This window comes from Gorilla gorilla, chromosome 8 (assembly GCF_029281585.2).
Source record: "Gorilla gorilla gorilla isolate KB3781 chromosome 8, NHGRI_mGorGor1-v2.1_pri, whole genome shotgun sequence".
Taxonomy (NCBI): domain Eukaryota; kingdom Metazoa; phylum Chordata; class Mammalia; order Primates; family Hominidae; genus Gorilla; species Gorilla gorilla.
The window spans coordinates 92411224-92429854 of NC_073232.2; the positions used below are offsets into that span (position 1 = coordinate 92411224).

Consider the following 18631-nt stretch of genomic DNA (forward strand, 5'->3'; position numbering starts at 1 on the left):
CAGGAATGGATTAACCCATTCAAGAAAGCAGAGACTTCATGATCCAATTATCTCTTAAAGGACCCAAGTTTTAATCCTGTTACTTCGAAGATTACATTTCAGCAGGAATTTCAGAGAGGACAAACAAATCATAGGACCATTTTTTTCAATTACACTTCCATAAAAATTTCTCAATTTTACTTAATATTTTCAGTGAATAAAGTATTTGATTTTGCAATTAGATTTTGATTATGGGATAGAAAGCACAAAGAAATAAACTTTTGTGGAAACCATGATTGTTTATTTTTCTTCCACCTATCAGTCTAGGTATTTATAAAACTCAACTTGACTTTTTAAAAAATTATAGAATGGGCGTGCAAATAGGCAGATACTCCTCCATCAGAATCAGCTTCTCCTATTCTTTTTTTTTTTTTTTTTTTTTTTTTTGAGACAGAGTCTTGCTCTGTTGCCCAGGCTGAAGTGCAGTGGCATGACCTCGGCTCACTGCAACCTCCACTTCCCAGGTTCAAGAGATTCTCCTGCCTCAGCCTCCCAAGTTCCTGGGATTACAGGCACAGGCCACCATGCCTGGCTAATTTTTTGATATTTTTATTAGAGACAGGGTTTCACCATGTTGGTCAGGCTGGTCTCATAATCCTGACCTCAAATGATCTGCCCACCTCAGCCTCCCAAAGTGGCTTCTCCTATTCTTGAGGATATCAACACATCTACAGCTGACATTTCAACTATTATGATGGGCTACCAAGGGCATGAAGTGACAGAAGATCTAAGATCCAGATGGAGCACTGCAAGTTGATAGAAACACCAGTGAAATTTCCTATAGGAATTTCTTTTGGCCACATCATATCTGAGCTAAGAACTATAACCCACTTTTCAAGAGAGTGAATACTTTATTTACCTGAAAGCTCTCCATACCTGGACTTCACCTGGACAGGGGAGGCTGCAGAGGGACAGGCTAGTTCCTTTAAGGAGACACCATGAGATGACCAGGGACTATCCAAACTATCCAAATCCCCACAGCAGGCTCCCCACTGCACCTGGACTGCCACCTGCCACCCTTCTACTTCTCTCCAACCTTGGCTTCCAGCTGGAGCTGGTTGGAGAGTGGAGGGACTACACTGTGAGCCCTGGAGACTCTGTGTGGGGTATAAAGTCCTTTGTTTGCAACCAAACACAAATTATCAACTCCTGTTAGCAAGAGACCATGAGGTGTGTGAAAGAAAAAGAAAAAATCTTTTTTTTTTTTTTTTTGAGACCAGGTCTCACACTGTTACCCAGGCTGGAGTGCAGTGGCACGTTCTTGGTTCACTGCAACCTCTGCTTCCTGGGCACAAGCAATTCTCCAGCCTTGGCCTCCTGAGCAGCTGAGATTATAGGCTCAGACCACTGCACCACGCTAATTTTTGTATTTTTTGTACAGATGGGATTTCACTATGTTGTCCAGACTGCTCTCGAATTCCCGAGCTCAAGTGATCTGCCCACCTCAACCTTCCAAAGTGCTGGGATTACAGGCATGACCTACTGCGCCCGGCCTAAAGGCTTTATTGTCTATAACAATAAATAAATGCAAAATCTACGGATCGGGGAGACACAGGCTCCAGTGTAAGACAAAAATTGAGCTCCAAAGAACAAAAAGACGTCCTGGCTTAAATAGGGAAACGTCCTGCCCTAGACGTCAATATGGTCTGTACATGCAAATGAGGATTGAAACTGGTTCAGACCTCACGGGTTGAAAATAACTGTGTCTCAGTTGGGTAGTTTCTAAGCCCAAAGCCAGTGGTCTCTGTAGGGTGCCCCTTTCAGGCAGCTGGCAGATTTCCAGCCACGTGTCTCGGCTCTGGTTTCAGAAGCCATCTTAGCTCAGAGGTGCAAACAGGATGTTTGTCTAGAGCTGCCCTCTCCTGGGAAGAGGAATGCATGACTGCTCTTCTCTCACCCCACCATGGCCCCTTGGCTCCCATCATCTTCATCTGAGTGTCTCTTTCAGCCAGAAGACGTCCATCTCCTCTGGACATCTTTAGAGCTTCATTTCACACTCCCAGCTTGCTCAAAGTTCCAATTGCCCCTGCCGGGGAATGAGGCCCAACATTCCCACCAGAACCAGGCTCAGACCTTTCTCTCTAGAGCCTAAAATACAATCTCAAGTAATGACAAGCCAATCTCAATTCTGCCTCTAGGCACTAACTCCCCATTCTTGGCTCCAAAGACAGGGCCACCTTCTGAAACCACCTTTGCAAAATTATGACAGTAATTTGAGTCTGACAAAATTGACTCCATCTTGTTTCTAACCTCCAAGCTATGCTCGGTCATTCCTGGACATAGATCAAGCTGCTGACTTTGAGAGAAATGTAGTTTATTTATTTTATTGTTATTATTTTTTTTTTTTTTTTTTGAGATGGAGTTTTGCTCTGTCGCCCAGGCTGGAGTGCAGTGCACTCGGCTCACTGCAACCTCCGCCTCCCGGGTTCAAGCAATTCTCCTGCCTAGGCCTCCTGAGTAGCTGGGACTATAGGCGCGTGCCACCACACCCGGCTAATTTTTGTATTTTTAGTAGAGATGGGGTTTCAGCATATTGGCTAGGCTGGTCTCGAACTCCTGACTTCATGATCCACCCACCTCGGCCTCCCAAAGTGCTAGGATTACAGGCATGAGCCACCGCGCCCAGCTCTGGTTCTGTTTTCTTGAAGATAGTTTCAACATGTACATCTGCTTGCAGGGTTGGAATATCTCACCCCTCACTGGTGAGGGACAAATCTGTGATGTCTCTTTTATTCATTGAATCAAAGTGCTGTGCCTTTGATTTTACAAGGAATGTTTCACAACGTTAAAGAAAAAAACATTTTTTTTCCTTATCCAAATGTAACTTTAGTAATTTAGTGAATGTAAACCCCATTCATTTTTTTGTATCTTTTCCATGTGTGAATGAAGGTATATATCGAAGAATAATAATTACTTGCTGCTTTATCCTTTATTTTCATGATTATCATATTATCAAACTACTCAATAACTCGATTTTTTACAAACAGTATGTCCGAGAACACTCACACAATTACACAGATCTAGGCTTTTTTTTTCAAGCTGTCCTAGCTTCTCACATTATATGATGTGTCTTCTTTGGGCTCAGTGTTCTATAAGAATGTCCAAGAGTTTGTCTATGAGACACATCCAGTAACAGAATTGCTGCGCATCTATGACTTCAATAAATATTCCAATTGGCTGTCCAAAGTGATAGTGCAAATCACACTCATCACCTGCATTGGAGAATTGCTCTTTACCTATTCTCAATCTTATAGTAAGAGAAGGAAGATATTTACAAAATGAAGTATGTCTGCATGTCATATGACTTGGAAATATGTGCAAAACATGCTTTATTCTGCAAATTAGTATCACATGACACAATTGGTTAGAATGTAAACATGAAAAACATCATACAATGTAGAAGAAGGAAGGGGAAGGGGGAATGGGGAAAGGAAAGGTAAGGGAAGGGATTATCAAAGTCTTTACAATATAGATTATACGATATGAGTTTAGAGTTTTCAGGACTGTGAATTCAGAGTGCAAGAATAAAAGACCAAGCTTTTGTTTGGTTACTCTCTGTATTGCTTAAACTATCATAACATACATCATTTTGTAATTAATTAAATATTGTCAAGAAACAAAATGGAAATAACACAAATTCTATGCAGTGGATGTGTTTTACACAAAGCCCCCGAGGGAACCCTGCAGTTCAGGAAATGTTGCTCCTCTAGAAGGCAGGCACCACTATGTGAAAGGCGCCCCCTAGTGGGAGGGATGCAGCCTGAAGCGCTGCACAGGGCAGCATTGGCAGGACCCGCTCTGATGGACAGAACTCCAGAATACTTGAGAAGTGATTCCACATTCTGAAGCTCAAAATTATGAAAATTGTTTCAAAGTTTGGGGCTTTTTTCCAAACACTCAGGTCAACACAAGGCATTCAACTGCTCGTCTGGGCACTCTCAGATCTTGTGGGCCCACGTCCAGAGGTGACTCAGTCAAAACACTGGTTCCAGGCAGCAGCTCTCAGTGAAGGGGGCGAGGAGGGGTCTGCACACCTGCTCCAGCACAGAAGCCCCCTGGGGCTCTTTACAGTGCAAAGCTGGGGCTGCAACTCCATCGGGAGTCCCTATCTTCAACGGAGAAGGCTCAGGTGATTCTATGCCTTAAGTGTATGCAGGCTAGGCTGATGTTGGGATGTCCTTCAGTCAGAGCTTTGGTGGGCTGTCTGTGAAAGGACACATGGCTGCTGTCCCAGCAGGCCACACATCATGGCTGGAGATGCTGTCCCGGTCGATGGAGATGACAGCTTTGCTGTAGCCACCTTAGACACCCCTCCATACAAAGTCTGGGCAGTGGGATCCTTCATATTCTTGTACCGCTTGTTAGGTATTTTTTTTTTTTTTTTTTTGAGATCGAGTCTCACTCTGTTGCCCAGGCTGGAGTGCAGTGGCGCAATCTCAGCTCACTGCAAGCTCTGCCTCCCGGGTTCAGGCCATTCTCCAGCCTCAGCCTCCCAAATAGTTGGGACTACAGGTGCCCGCCGCCACAGCTAGCTAATTTTTTTTTGTATTTTTTAGTAGAGACATTGTTTCACCGTCTCTACTAAAGATCAAGGATGGTCTTGATCTCCTGATCTGGTGATCCACCCACCTCAGCCTCCCACAGTGCTGTTGTTAGGTATCTTCTAAGGAGGAGACAATGTCTGAGACAGGGACTGTGCAGAGCCTCTGTCTTCTGAAGCACAGATTGCTTTGGATTTGGCAACTGCTGTCATTTGGGGGTTGCCTTGCTTGCTGCCTTGGTGCTTGTTAGTTTTGTTCTCCACACTCTAGCTCCACCTTCTCAGGACACTGCTGCCCTACCAGAAGAGACCAGCAGCTCACAGAGCCTTCCTGAGTTCAGCGTCTTTATGTGCAAGCTCTGCAGAGCCCTTTTCCTCAGGCTTCTGTGTGGATGGTTGTGGGATGACCTGTGGATGATGCTCTCTGAAGCCTAGCACCATTTCCTAGAAACACAGTCCTGGTCCCAGCAGTAAACACTTGCAGACTTCTCATCCCAGAGCTGCTGGATTTGGGACCTGGGTTGCTCTGCAGCCAGCTATGTTGCTGCATATCTTACCCAAGAGGCGTTTGTGGAGATCTGATCACTATTTGCAAAGGTGTGTGCCACAACTGAGAGCACAGGGACTCTCCATTACTTGGGAACATCAACCATGCTGCTGGGACTGAAGGGAAAGTGCCCGCTTCCCTAAATCCTGTGACTCATATACATTAGAACCTGATCCTGGAAGACCAGCTTCTCCTAGTAATTCTGAGGCTGAGGCTGCTCATGATGACATTCCCAACCATTCTGCTGATGTCCTTGAAAGAGTCAGTAAAGAAAATAACCTTTCTGTTCCTCCTGCTGCTGCCTCTCTCCCTGCACACCATGAACACAGCACAAAGGGGAGGGCCTTGCATGCTGGCTTTCCCCCATCTCAGGCTTGTCCCTTTCAGAATACTGAGGAGGAGATGCAGAAGGATAAGGAAATAATGCTGATCTACATCGACAAGGGCCATTTTCTGTATCACCTGGATACTCCAAATCACAGCTTAGTTTCCTTTTAATCCATAAGGCTGCAGTTATTTGAGCCATCATGTTAATTGGGAGTCCCCTGTGTCTCCGCGGAAGAGTGGCCAGCTCCACCCAGTAGAACTTCCTGGGTACAAGAAGTTCTGCTCAGGGTCATCATTGGGAGATTCCACCTGGTTTTCCTGGATTCTTGTAAATGGGTGGCCTTTGGCAGAGGAATCATGCAGTTCCCTGGCAGTGAACATTCTGTGTCTCTCTCTAAGTGGTGGTCTGGCTTTTATTTTGAAACCAGTTCTAAAGAGAAAGAACAGTTTGTTAATTCAATCTGTTGGTTAAGACATATTGTACAATGCATTTCCACAATGTAGAATTTTACAGTTAAGTTTAGTCTCAGGATGATCACTGACTTGTTTCCTAACTTGAATAAGACACAAAGAATGAAGGCAATCCTTTGTGGGGCTGCACATTATGGAGGTTATAAATTGTACACAATCCCAAAATTTCAACTGCCTCATAGTTGCAGTGGCCCTTTTGTACATGCAAACCTGGACCTTTCAAAATCTCCTACCAACCTGTTTGCAATCCTCTGCATTTGGAAAGAACAGACTTCCAGCCTTTCCCTAACTTATTTATTTTACTCACGCTGACCTACCAGGATAAACTTATGATTCAATATACTCTAAATTATACTCTTAAATTCACTGTATTCAAAGGCTATGCATAAAACAAGCAAGAGTTGGCCGGGCACAGTGGCTCATGCCTGTAATCCCAGCTCTTTGGGAGGCCGAGGCAGGTGGATCACAAGGTTGGGAGTTCAAGACCAGCCTGGCCAACTGGTGAAACCCTGTCTTTACCAAAAAAAATACAAAAATTAGCTGGGCATAGTGGTGTGTGCCTGCAATCCTAGCTACTTGGGTGGCTGAGGGAGGAGGAGAATTGCTTGAACCCAGGAGGGGGAGGTTGCAGTGAGATGAGATTGTGCCACTGCACTCTGGCATGGGTGACAGAGCAAGACTCTAAAAAAAAAAAAAAAAAAAAAAAAGAACAAGCAAGAGTTTGTAATAACCTGGCAAGGCATCTTACACGTGACTCTAAGCATTCCATTTGACACCTCTAGTCTTCATTTTTTTTCCCTCCTCCACAAAGAGAGGATAATTACACATGCCAACCATAATCCCTAGGGGTTTAGGGGAGGGAGAAATGATCAACACTGTTTTAGACTCTCCATCCTAATAAGCTCTGTTGTGGTACTGCACCTAGAGCCCTACCATGCAGGTAAGGATGTCTGGGGGCCTTTTAATATTTGATCCCTCCAGGAACCCCTGTCTGCAAGTTCAGAATTGCTTTAGGTTAATAGTGCTTAAAGCTAGAAAGATGTCTGATCCACACCTATAATGACTGCTTAAAACAAAGTTGTGGGCCAGGCGCGGTGGCTCACGCCTGTGATCCCAGCACTTTGGGAGGCTGAGGTGGGTGGATCACCTGACATCAGGAGTTCGAGACCAGCCTAGCCAGCATGGGGAAACCTCATCTCTACTAAAAATACAAAAATTAGCTGGGCATCATGGCGCATGCCTGTAATCTCAGCTATTCAGGAGGCTGAGGGAGGAGAATCCCTTGAACGCAGGAGGCAGAAGCTGCAGTGAGCTGAGATTGTGCCACTACACTCCAGCCTGGGCAACAGAGTGAGACTCCATCTCAAAATAAATAAATAATAAACAAATAAATAAAATTGTGACCATGCAAAATGAACCTGGCACCTCCAGATATACTCATTTTCTTCTCACAACACCATCACAACATAATTATACATATTTTACAAAAAGATAAGGTGCAAGAGTCAACTTGCACCTTATAAGTCAACTTGCACCTCTATAAGTCAGATGTTATAGAGCCATTAGGAGGTAGATCTCATGAGGACCCAACCAAAAGACAAGACCTCACTCTCTCATGACAGAGCCTCCTGTGGCCCTCCCCTCAAACATGCTTGCTTCCTGATCACATCATGGGCACTTTCTTTAAGCACATGCAGGCCAGTTCAATTCAGTGTAATTTGATTAGCCATTATCTATGAACTTCCTTTTAGGAATCTATCCCTCTGACAAGCAGAAAGGATAAAACATAATTAAAAAGCACTTTTGACCATGAGCAACCCAACTGTCACAAAGTTAGAAATGTAAATAAATGAACAGTATAAGAACGTTCATTTAAATGTTTGACCAAGCCCAGGCGCAATGGCTCATGCTGTAATCCCAGCACTTTGGGAGGCTGAGGCAGGAGGATTGCTTGAACCCAGGAGTTTGAGCCCAGGCTAGGCCATATGGCAAAACCCCATCTCTACATTAAAACAAAAAAAATTAACCAGGCATCATGGCCTGTGGTCCCAACCACTCAGGAGGCTGAGGTGGGATCACTTAAGCCGAGGGAGTCGATGCTGCAGTCAACCATGATTGCGCCACTGCAATCCAGCCTGGGCAACGGAGTGAGACCCTGTCACTTAAAAAAAAAAAAAGAAATCGATCAGTCCTTCCATTTCTATCCTGGTTATTTATTTTATTTGGATTTTCTACTTATTTGCAGGAAAGCATTTGTTTGTATTTCCCTTGAAACGTTCTCACTTCATGAAGCTTTTTTTTTTTTTTTTGTGATGGAGTCTCCCTCTGTCACCCAAGCTGGAGTGCGGTGGCATCATCTCAGCTCACTGCAACCTCTGTCTCCAAGGTTCAAGTGATTCTCCTGCCTCAGCCTCCTGAATAGCTGGGATTACAGGTGTCTGCCACCACTCCCAGCTAATTTTTGTATTTTTGTAGAGATGGGTTTTTGCCATGTTGGCCAGGCTGGTCTCGAACTCCTGACCTCAGGTGATCCACTCACCTCGGCCTCCCAAAGTGCTGGGATTACAGGCGTGAGCCACCATGCCTGGCCTACTTCACGAAACTTTTATAAAAATTTCATTACACAATATTTGCCTATACTTTTCCTTTATTCTCCAAAGTTGCTTATATTCTTTGTTTTCACTAACACAATTTTGTCCTTCTGTCAAGCAACCAATATATTCAATAGTCAAAGGATAATCACAGAAGAGAAATATGAAAGTCTCCTTAAATGTGTATATATAATCTGTCAGGGGATTAGAGAATAGATTGTATGTGTAAATAATATAAATTCAAATACAATAAGATGTTGTGCTTTAACAATTTACAATGATCATATCAGAAAATCACCAAACAAAATAATGCTTCATGCAATAAATGGTTATGAAGCAACTACTGATGCTGTGGGGTTCTGTGCCAAGTCCCGTGACACTATCAAGCCAAGTTCTTCCTCCTGCACTTCAGACTTGCATGCCTAACTTTTTACTTACTCCTTGGAGTAAGTAAACTCTTAGAGGCTTAATTGGCACACCAAACTTAACGTGTGCAAAGTAAAACTCCAAATGTCTGACACAAAACTGCTCTTCTCCCAAGCTCCCCTGTTAGTTAAAGGCATCTCCAGTCTTCCATGTCAAGCCAAAACTTTGGAGCTATCCTTACCTCTGGCATCCCCAATAACTCAGCAAACTATAAGCCGCTCCACCTTTAAAAATTAAAGGTCTTCCCAGTTCTCTAATTCCATAGCCAGCACCCTTGTCAAAACCATCACTGTCTCTATCCTGGAAAATTACAATAATAGCTTTTTCTTTTTTTTGAAACAGAGTATCGCTCTGTCGTCCAGGCTGGAGTGCAGTGGCGCGATGTTGGCTCACTGCAACCTCCACCTCCTGAGTTTAAGAAATTCTCCTACCTCAGCCTCCTGAGTAACTGTGATTACAGGCGCATGCCACCATGCCCGGCTAATTTTTATATTTTTGGTAGAGACAGGGTTTCACCATGTTGGCCAGGCTGGTCTTGAACTCCTGACCTCAGGTGATCCGCTCACCGCAGCCTCCCAAGGTGCTGGGATTATAGGCATGAGCCACCGCAGCCAGCCTACAGTAGCTTCTTAACACTGCTCCCAAATTTGCCTCACAATAGTCTATTTTCCATAAAATGCATACATAATATATTCACACCCACATTGAGATGAACAACAACCAAAAAAAAAATCAATTTTTTTTTTTTTTTTTTTGAGAATCTCACTGTTGCCCAGGCTGGAGTGTAGTGGTGCCATCTTGGCCCTGTGCAACCTCTGCCTCTGAGGTTCAGGCGATGCTCCTGCCTCAGCCTCCCAAGTAGCTGGGACTACAGGCACGTGCCAACCTGCCTGGCTAATTTTTGTATTTTTGGTAGAGATGGGGTGTTGCCATGTTGGCCAGGCTGGTCTCGAACTCCTGGCCTCAAGTGATCTGCCCGCCTCAGCCTCCCAAAGTGCTGGGATTACAGGCATGAGCCACTGCGCCCAGCCTAAAAAAATCACTTTGTGCTACGTGATAAAATGCTATTAAACTTTTTCATGCTTCTTTACATTTTCCACATTATCTATAAAAAGACATACCCATGCAAAGCTTTTAATATTTTACTTACATCAATTACAAACACAGGACAAGAGACTGTCCAGCCAGTTTTTCCCTGGTTGTAAAATTAGGATAAGGATTCTGTGCAAATGACTGCTGAAGTACACTCAGCTTATCCTTGGTAAATTTAAGCCACGGTTTTACACTTCCTCTTCCCCATCTTCTTGTTCTTACTTCATTATGACTGGTTAATGGGAGATCCTGAAAAATGTACAAACAGAAAGAGAAAAGCATTGGAGAATACTAGTAATATCCAGAGTGGGGGAAAAAAAGGTCAATCATTGGCTATTTCATAAAATTTTTTAAAAGTGGAGCCCAATCTCATACCTGTACATAATAATAAAGTTACTAATGAGATTAGCCAAGTGTAGTGACTCAGGCCTGTAATCCCATTGACTCAGGAGGCTAAGATGGGAGGACTGCTTGAGGCCAGGAGTTCAAGGATCAGCTTAGGCAACATAGCAAGACCCCATCTCTAAAAAAATAGAAGTTCAAGGCTGCAGTGAGTCGTGATTGTGCCACTGCACTCTAGCCTGGACATCTGAGCAAGGCCCTGGCAAAAAAAAAGAGGTAAAATAAAAATTTTTAAAAATTAGCTGGGCTTGGTGGCACATGCCTGTTAACCTAGCTGCTTGGGAGGCTGAGGTGGGAGGATCATTTGAGCAAGCCCAGGAGGTCAAGGCTACATTGAGCCATGATCACACCACTGCACTCCAGCCTGGCTGACAGAGTGAGACTCTGTCTCAAAAAAAATTTTTTTTAATTAAGATACAAAGCTATCCTGTGTTCCTGGATTAGAAGAACTAATATTGTTAAGATGGCTCTACTACCCAAAGTGATCTACATCTTTAATGCAATTCCTATTTTTAAAATCCCAGACATGTTTTGCAGAATAGGAAATTTCATCCTAAAATGTATGTGGAATCTCAAGGTATCCACAATAGACAAAACAATCTTTAAAAAGGAGAACAGAGTTGAAGGTCTCACACCTCCTGATTCCAAAACTTACTACAAACCTATGATGAAACAATGTGGTACTAGTGGATATACAAGTGTAAATATATTCTGTAGATATTTTCTTGAGGTTACCATTGCAATTATAGTTTGGTACTAGCACAAAGGCAGGCATATAGACTGGTGGGATAGACTAGAGAGCTCAGAAATAAATCCTCACAAACATGGTCAAATGATTCACAAGGGTGTCAAGACCATTCACTGGGGAAAGGACATTCTTTTCAACAAACAGGGCTGGGGGAAACTGGGTATCCACGTGCAAAATAATCAAGTTGGGGCCGGGTGCAGTGGCTGATGCCTGTAATCCCAGCACTTTGGGAGGCCAAGGGGGCGGATCATGAGGTCAGGAGATCGAGACCATCCTGGCTAACATGGTGAAACCCCGTCTCTACTAAAAAATACAAAAAATTAGCCGGACGTGGTGGCAGGTGCCTGTAGTCCCAGCTACTCAGGAGGTTGAGGCAGGAGAATGGCGTCAACCCAGGAGGGGGAGGTTGCAGTGAGATGAGATCTCACCACTGCACTCCAGCCTGGTCAGCAGAGTGAGACTCCGTCTTAAAAAAAAAAAAAAAAAGAAACTACAACCCAACAACAAAGAAAAAAAAAACCTGATTTTAAAATGGGCAAAGGACTTGAACAGATATCCCTCCCAAAAAGGTATATGAATGGCCATTAAGCACATTAAAAATGTTCACCGTCAATAATCATTAGGGAAATGAAAAAAAAAATCAAATCCACAATGACACATCATCTCACCCCCCATCTCACCCCATTAGGATAGGATGGCTACTGTCAAAAAAAAAACCCAGTAAGAGTTGTCAAGGATGTGAAGAAATTGGAGCCCCTGAACACTGGAAATGTAAAATGGTGTGGCCACATCAAAAACAATATGGTGGGCCAGGCGTGGTGGCTCATGCTTGTAATCCCAGCACTTTGGGAGGCCGAGGTGGATGGATCACCTAAGGTCAGGAGTTCGAGACCAGCCTGGCCAACATGGCAAAACCCCATCTCTACTAAAAATACAAAATTAGCCGGGCATGGTGGTGTGCACCAGTAATCCCAGCTACTCAGGAGGCCAAGGCAGGAGAATCACTTGAACCTGGGAGGCAGAGGTTGCAGTGAGCCAAGATCACACCACTGCACTCCAGCTTGGGTGACAGAGTGAGACTCTGTCTAAAAAAAAAAAAAGAAAAAGAAAAAACATTATGGTGGTTTCTCAAAAAATTAAATATTATTATATGATTCAGCAATTCCACTTTTGGGTAAATACCCACAATCATTGAAAGCATGGACTTGAACAGCAATTTGTACACTTATGTTCATAGCAGCATATTGTTCCCAATGCCATGACCCAATATAAAAACTTCCCAACATTTCTAAAAAGCAAATGTGCACACGTAACACTTGTAAAAAACATAAGTTTTTTACAATAAACACTCAGTTCCTATAGTAAAAACAGCAACCAAACCAACTTGCTTTGTATGGCCATAGACCCACAGTGAGGAGCAGGACCTCTGGAGCCTGCCTACCAGTGTTTAAATCCTGGCTCTGAGACTGACAGGCCACAGTGTAGCACTGACTGCCAGTGCCCTCCTGGGCTACTCTCCTTGTCTCTGGCTGCTCTCCAGGCCCTGGGATGGAGGCCATTCCTATGGCATCTTCTTGGAGGACTTCATGTTCTAAAGGCATCACAGCTGAGCCATGATTGCTTCCAGGGCTCTTTGATGCAGATTCTTGCCTCTGAAACATAGTGATGAGCCCAGTGGACTTCTGGGCCCACTGCATATTATCGAGGCACCTTTGACTTAGGTTATTACTCATTAAACACAACGTATTAAGATACAAGGCACCGCTGGAACTAACCGGAGACTTCTCTCAACCAGGGCTCATCTAGAAAAAGAAATCCAGAATCCCCATACTTTGCAAGCCCACCTTCCCAGAGAACAGGAGTGTCAATTTCTTCCATATCCCAGGTTTGAAAAGCTCCAAATTATTTCTGAATTTCATGAAATATCAAATCTGTGAACAAAAGGGAAAAAAATGCCTAGGGCCATTTCTACAATTCTTCCAGTATAGCTCTTTTGCTTTGAGGACGTTTTTGTTTTCAGTATTCACCCTGTTTACATTTAACCATACAGGAAAGTAGACGGAAGCATATAATTAGCCTGATGATCCTATCACTGAAATTTAATATATAGCAATACCTGGCCAATTTTATCTCCTTGACACCCCACCCTCATTATTTTGAAGTGAATCTCAGACATGTCATTCACCCAAAAATACATCCATATGTATCTCTAAAATATAAAGTCTCTCTTAATGCTATGATGGGTTAAGATTTAAATACCTGAGCCTCTAGTAAAATCCTATACCCAATTCTACCATACGGCAACCACACACAATTACTCTGATGAAATCAGCTGTTCCCAACCTATAAGCTTGAACTTTTAAAAGGTAAAAGTCAGGCCTAGCATGGTGGCTCATGCCTGTAATCCCAGCACTTTGTGAGGCTGAGGTGAGCAGATTGCTTTGAATTCAGGAGTTTGAGACCAGCCTGGGCAACATGGCAAAACCCCGTCTCTACAAAAAACCCAAAATTAGCCAGGTGTGGTGGTGCATGCCTGTGGTCCCAGCTACTTGGGAGGCTGAGGCTGGAGAATATAGCTTTGAGTCCAGGAGGCAGAGGTTGCAGTGAGCCAAGATTCCCCAACTCCAGCCGGGGCAACTGAGTAAGACCCTGTCTCAAAAGAAAAAAAAAAAGTGAAAGCCCAAACACCTATTAATACAAAACACTAATGCATTAGGTAAGGAGCCTCCTGCAAAAGAAACATGCTTTGGTGTCCACCACAGAAACTCACCGTTGGAAGTTAAGATGAATCTCTAGTCCAGGTTCTGAATGATAAAGTGATTAACTCTGAAGCAGCAATCATCAAACATAACCCTGAGACGCCCTCCCTCACACACCCTAGACACAGCCCCGCCCCAGACACAGCCCCACCCTAGGCACAGCCTTGCCCTAGGCACACCTCTTGATGGCTTTACCTAACTTTTCAAATCCCATTCACTCAATGAGCACCCAGTGAAAACTATTTGCTTATTTAATCCCTACAACACCCTTATAATGTGCATCCTATTTTAATCCTACTTAGACTTGAAGACAGGGAGGCAGAAAGGTTTAGAGCACAGAGTGAGCCTCTGACCCAGGCAGTCTGACCTTGAACCTCCTGCCTGTGGCCATCACTTTCACATTTATAGACTGCACGCTCTGTGAGGACGGAAGCCTTGTCAGGCTCACAGAAGATCCACATCACCTGATATATCATTGCTTACAGAATACTGAGATTGGAGGCAGGAGTGACCAGAGATTAACACTGAATAAGGATATTCTAAGATATAAAACTAATGTTTTATAAACATTAAACCATTTGCTAATTCATCTTATTCTAAAAACTACCCTATGAGATACCAAAACCTCCATATTACAGACAAGGAAACTGTGGGCTTTTCTGCTTTTTTCACAACTCTAGGACATTGTACTTTCCCAAATGTGTGGAATAAGGTAATAACACTTGGAGGGTTTTTTGTCCTCCAGGTTTGGAAAATGCAGCTCATCCTCGACAAGTGTTTTATATTAATCCATCTTAATTCAGAGTGATACATATATTCTTCGTTCTACTTAAACTAATTGCTACAATTTATGAGGACTCATTATATGGCCGGCCCAAAGAACAGAGTTTTCAGACATTATCTTACCTAAATCTTACAGTGCCTTACGGAGATATATATTATTATACAGATGACTACTGAAGCACAGAGAGATTAGCTAATTTACCTGAGGTCAAACTCTAAGAAGAGGAAAATAACTAGCAGGAATTAAAGCAGGTGAAAATAAAGTTTGAATTGGGCAAGGTAATGGCTGACTTGCAGGAAGGAAACAGCCCCAAATGATTTCGGTTTCTCACTTCATTCCAGGGTGGACCGCGCCTCTGCAACAACAACAACAAAAAAAAAAAAAAAACAGGAAAAAGCAGGAGGAACAACTTGTGGTTTTCTTCATTTCCGCGCAAGGATGGTTAACATAACCTCCTTTCATCCTGGGACTCCAGCAGGTCCTTTCAAGCAGTGCCAGATGCTTTGGGGTAGTTGAAGAAATATTTTGGGAGCTGGAAGTCTTGGAGAATATCAACGACTGAGAGAGTAGAGCAAACCAAAATTAGATTGGGCCTATGCTGAGTTCTTTGGCTTTTTTGTCTTCCCAGTAATTCGGGCCCGCTTTGTGGTTGTTGATTTATTGTTTATTTTTTGAGACCGAGTCTTGCTCTGTCACCCAGGCTGGAGTACAGTGGCAGGATCTCGGCACACTGCAAGCTCCGTCTCCCAGGTTCAAGCAATTCTCCTGCCTCAGTCTCGTGAGTAGCTCGGATTACAGGCACGCGCCACCACACCCAGCTAATTTTTGTATTTTTTGTAGAGACTAGGTTTACGCAACTTCGCCGAGGCTGGTCTCGAACTCCTGAGCTGAAGTGATCCACCCACATGGGCCTCCCAAGCGCTGGGATTACAGGCTTGAGCCACCACGCCCACTCGTGCTTTATTCTCAGTAACCTTGAAATCACACTAGGTGGCGACCTTCCCCGTCCGCCCCCATCAAGCTGCTTCCAAAAACATTTTTACCGGGCACCTTCACTTTCTTTATTTTCATTCTCTTCTCAACTCGTCTCTCTGTTCTCACTGCATTGTTTAGACATCATTGGTAAAAGTTAACAAATCAGGTCCTAAATTGCCCGATCATACGGTTAATCTTCTTTCCTAAGTCATCGAACATTGTTAGCCAATCTTTGTCTTCCTTGAAAGCTCCCCTACTTCAGATTTTTTTTCTTCTTGCTGTTGCCCAGGCTGGAGTGCAGTGGCGCGATCTCGGCTCACTGCAACCTCCGCCTCCCTGGTTCAATCGATTATCCCACCTCAGCCTCCTGAGTAGCTTGGATTACAGGCGCAAGCCACAACGCCCGGCTAATTGTATTTTTAGTAGAAACAGGGCTTCACCATGTTGGCCAGGCTGGTCTCCAACTCTTGACCTCAGGTGATCCGCCCACCTCAGCCTCCCAAAGTGCAGGGTTACTTACAGGTGTGAGATTCTTTCCTTTTTTTTTTTTTTTTTTTTTTGAGACGGAGTCTTGTTCTGTTGCCCAGGCTGGAGTGCAGTAGCATGATCTCGGCTCACTGCAACCTCCACCTCCCGGGTTCAAGCAATTCTCCTGCCTCAGCCTCCTGAGTAGCTGGGACTACAGGTGCCCGTCACCACGCCCGGCTAATTTTTTTTTTTTGCATTTTTAATAGAGACGGGGGTTTCACTGTTAGCCAGGATAGTCTCGAACTCCTGACCACGTGATCCAACCACCTCGGCCTCCCAAAGTGGTGGGATTACAGGCGTGAGCCACCACACCCGGCCCTGGCCCAGATTCTTTATCAAGCTCGGCTTTGGTGGATGTCCACTGAGTCCTTAATCCTTTTTCAAAATATCTCGAAACAGTAAGGGCCCAGCTGATACTGAGTGCTATGTATTGAGACCTGCAATGCAGCTGTGAATAGCACAAATGGAGTCTCTGAAAATCAACGTTCTGGTGAACTTTTAAAAATACATAACTCCCGGCCGGGCGAAGTGGCTCACGCCTGTAATCCCAGCACTTTGGGAGGCCGAGGCAGGTGGATCACGAGGTCAGGAGATCGAGACCATCCTGGCTAACACGGTGAAACCCCGTCTCTGCTAAAAATACAAAAAATTAGCCAGGCGTGGTGGCGGGCGCCTATAGTCCTAGCTACTTGGGAGGCTGAGGCAGGAGAATGGCGTGAACCCAGGAGGCGGAGCTTGCAGTGAGCTGAGATCCTGCCACTGCACTCCAGCCTGGGCGACAGAGCGAGGCTCTGTATCAAAAAACAAAACAAAACAAAACAAAACAAAAATATATACATAGCTCCCATTTATCACCTGCAAAGAAAAGTCAGAATGTATTAGAATGCCTGGCAGGGAGTTTCATGACCTAACTACTATTAAACTCCCATTCAGATGACCGGGAGTGGTGGCTCACATCTGTAATCCCAGAATTTTGGGAGGCCAAGACAGATGGATCACTTCAGGTCAAGAGTTCGAGACCAGCCTGACCAACATGGCAAAACCCTGTCTCTACTAAAAATACAAAAATTAGCCAGGTATGGTGGCACATGCCTGTAATCCCAGCTACTCAGGAGGCTGAGGCATGATAATCGCCTGAACCTGGGAGTTGGAGGTTGCAGTGAGTTGAGACAGTGCCACTGCACTCCAGCCTGGGTGACACAGCAAGACTCTATCCCCTCCAAAAAATATTTTTTAATAATTAAAATTAAAAAAAAATTATACTACCATTCAGCTTTGCCTTTGAGACTCACCACCTGCGAAATCTTTGTTCTAATAACCAGCCTTGTCCATTTCTAGGTGCTGAGATACTCTCGGCCCTCTTGGCTTCGTCCAGGCCCTCTTGGCTTCGTCCATCTGCTTCAGATGCCACAGAAGAGTTCCAAGTGACTCTGGGAAGAAAAAAAAACACTTTGACCAAAATAAAGTTATCAACATGGCAACTTGATTTTAATGGTTATCTGGTTAAAATGAAAAAGACATCATTAGCAACAGGTGTGTAAGATTCTAGTGTTCTGTAAAATGATCTTGTTTTCCTTAAGTGTTCTTTTTTTTTTTTTTTTTTTTTTTCAGGGTTGGGGGCAGGAAATTCCCAGCTTTTGGGGACATTTTTCTCCACTTTTTGGATACAATGAATTCATTGGATACAATGAATGTTAAAAGTTCCATTAACTTAATGTCCAAAAGCAAGTTTAGTCCTTTGGTTTCCCTACTTCAAAATGTAGCATTTGCCTTCTTCATGACCAAAAGTAAACGTGTTTTTAAAGCTATTTATCATTACTATTAAAGCATGACAAAACCAGTGAATTTGGCAAATCAGTGATTCAGCAAATTGGCTTTCAACACATTTTGTTGATGATTTTATGTCAATTGACTATTCAATAAATTTATATTTTCTCAAACTGAATTTCAGCTACTTGTCTGCTTCTTTCACATCACAAAACTTATTTCACTAAATTGTAACAATATAGAATAACTAACATTTATTATGTTTTTAATTTGTGCCATTTTTAAGCTAACTGCTGGCCGGGCCTGGTGGCTCATGCCTGTAATCCCAGCACTTTGGGAGGTCGAGGCAGGCAGATTACTTGAGGCACGAAGTTCAAGACCAGCCTGGCCAACATGGCGAAACCCCCATCTCTACTAAAAATACAAAAATTAGCCGGGTGTAGTGGCACACGCCTATAATCCCAGCTATTCAGAGGCTGAGGCACGACAATCCTTTGAGCCGGGGCATGGAGGTTGCAGTGAGCTAAAATCATGCCAATGTACTCCGGCCTGAGTGACAGAGGGAGACTCCCTCTTAAAAAAAAATAAGCTAATCACTTTCCAAACATAGATATATATGTTTGAAAAGTGATATA

At 43.8% G+C, this 18631-nt stretch overlaps 1 long non-coding RNA gene across 2 annotated transcripts; it reads right to left on the reverse strand.

The window, feature by feature from the left end:
• Positions 1–2949: 2949 nt before the first annotated feature.
• LOC109028645 (uncharacterized) lies at positions 2950–17753 on the reverse strand. 2 transcript variants are annotated; one of them, XR_008668923.2, is made up of 3 exons: positions 17522–17753; positions 10092–10282; positions 2950–5883 (listed from the first exon to the last, which is right to left on the reverse strand). It is a non-coding gene; the product is annotated as an uncharacterized lncRNA (long non-coding RNA). The 2 variants fall into 2 exon arrangements; XR_010135253.1 differs by lacking the exon at positions 17522–17753 and adding an exon at positions 12625–13598.
• Between the last annotated feature and the right edge of the window lie 878 nt (positions 17754–18631).